The sequence below is a fragment of the Helianthus annuus genome, chromosome 15 (genome assembly GCF_002127325.2).
Source record: "Helianthus annuus cultivar XRQ/B chromosome 15, HanXRQr2.0-SUNRISE, whole genome shotgun sequence".
In the NCBI taxonomy this organism is placed as follows: domain Eukaryota; kingdom Viridiplantae; phylum Streptophyta; class Magnoliopsida; order Asterales; family Asteraceae; genus Helianthus; species Helianthus annuus.
This window is the reverse complement of record NC_035447.2, coordinates 85,499,806-85,502,287: the sequence shown is the minus strand read 5'-3', so window position 1 is coordinate 85,502,287 and position 2,482 is coordinate 85,499,806.

The following is a 2,482-nucleotide window of genomic DNA, read 5'->3' as shown; positions in this document are numbered from 1 at the left end:
GAATATGCATAATTCCTAAGTTCGTCTAATTCGTTTATTTGACAAAATCGATTTTTACCGGCATTTTCCAAATCTAAGTTTACGTTTTTTATTGCCCAGTAGGCTTTGTGAGCTATTTCTACTGGCAAGTGACAACTTTTTCCATAGACGAGTTTATATGGGGTTGTGCCTATAGTGGTTTTATAAGCAGTTCGAAAAGCCCATAAAGCGTCGTCTAATTTGTCGGCCCATTCTTTTTTATTTATTCCTACGGTTTTTTCAAGTATTCGTTTTAAACCTCGATTAGTCACTTCGGCTTGCCCATTTGTTTGTGGATGATATGCCGTTGAGACCCGGTGATAGACCCCATACCTTGTTAATATTTTTTCGAGTTGATGATTGCAAAAATGGGTACCTCTATCACTTATCAAAGCCTTTGGTGTCTCGAAACGAGAGAACAGCTTTTTCAGAAATTTTACCACTACTCTTCCATCATTTGTTGGAAGAGCCTCGGCCTCTGCCCATTTAGACAAGTAATCGACTGCCACAAGTATATATTTGTTTCCCTTTGAAGGTGGGAAAGGTCCCATGAAATCGAGTCCCCACACATCAAAGATTTCACAGACGAGAATGCCATTTTGAGGCATTTCGTTTTTGGAAGAAATATTACCTGTTCTTTGGCAGGCATCGCATGTCTTTACAAGGTTTTGTGCATCCTTGTAAATGGTCGGCCAGTAAAATCCTGAATCAAATACCTTTCGTGCGGTACTTGCGGCACCATGATGTCCTCCGTATGGACCTTCATGACAATGATGGAGAATTCTTCATGCTTCATTACCATAGACACACCTTCGGATGAGCTGGTCGGCACACATTTTGAAAAGATAGGGGTCTTCCCAAAAGTAATGCTTTACATCAGCAAAGAATTTTTTTCTTTGATGATGTGGCCATCCTTTGGTGACTATACCGCTAGCTAAGAAATTAGCGTAGTCGGCATACCATGGTTCTTGTCTACTTTCCATCATTTCCAAGGATTCCGTGGGAAATTTCTCGTTGATTTGCTCGTCTCTGGTTGTCTCCAAAGCTGGGTCTTCTAAGCGTGAGAGATGATCTGCAGCAGTGTTTTCTGCTCCTCTTTTGTCCTTGATTTCAATGTCGAATTCTTGGAGGAGTAGAATCCATCTTATCAAACGGGGTTTTGCGTCTTGCTTCTTGAAGAGGTAACTGATGGCTGCATGGTCTGTATAGACTATTGTTTTAGAAAGAACAAGATAAGAACGAAATTTATCAAAAGCAAATACCACCGCTAGTAATTCTTTTTCTGTAGTTGTATAATTTTCTTGCGCATCATTAAGAGTTTTACTAGCATAATAAATTGGGTGGAAATGTTTTTCTTTTCTTTGTCCCAAGACTGCTCCAACAGCGAAGTCACTTGCATCGCACATGATTTCGAAAGGAAATTTCCAATCTGGCGCTATCATGATAGGTGCATTGACTAGCATTTCCTTGAGGGTTAGAAATGCTTGATTGCATTCCTTGTCAAAGATGAAGGGTGCATCTTTTTCAAGTAATTTTGTTAGAGGCCTTGAAATTTTTGAAAAGTCCTTGATAAACCTTCTATAAAATCCGGCATGTCCTAGGAAACTTCTGATTGCTCGCACGGAGGATGGAGGAGGTAATCGAGAAATGGTCTCTATTTTTGCTCGATCAACTTCCATTCCTTCGCTTGAGATTTTGTGACCGAGTACTATTCCCTCTGTTACCATGAAATGGCATTTTTCCCAGTTAAGGGCGAGGTTAGTTTCCTCACATCGGGATAGCATTCGTTCAAGATTATCGAGGCATTGGTCATATGAGTCTCCAAAGATGGAAAAGTCATCCATGAAGACTTCCATTGTCTTTTCGATCATATCATGGAAAATGGCGACCATACAACGTTGGAATGTTGCAGGCGCATTACATAGACCGAATGGCATGCGTCGATATGCAAAAGTTCCGTAGGGACATGTGAAAGTTGTTTTCTCTTGGTCTTCTGGTGCTATCGGTATTTGAAAGTAACCTGAAAAACCATCTAAGAAACAATAAAATCTATGACCGGATAATCTTTCTAACATTTGATCAATGAAGGGCAAAGGAAAGTGGTCTTTCCTAGTCGCTTCATTTAATCGCCTATAATCTATACAGACTCTCCATCCTGTGACGGTTCTCGTTGGTATTAATTCGTTTTTCTCATTAGTTATTACCGTCATACCTCCTTTCTTTGGGACTACTTGAACGGGACTTACCCACGGGCTATCGGAGATAGGGTAGATTAGTCCGGCGTCGAGTAGTTTGATGACTTCATTCTTAACCACTTCTTGAACATTGGGGTTCACTCTTCGTTGTGGTTGAATTACCGTCTTGTAGTCATCATTCATTAAAATTTTGTGCGTGCACATGGAAGGGCTTATTCCTTTAATATCTACAAGCTTCCAAGCGATCGCGTTTTTGTGTTTTTTAAGTA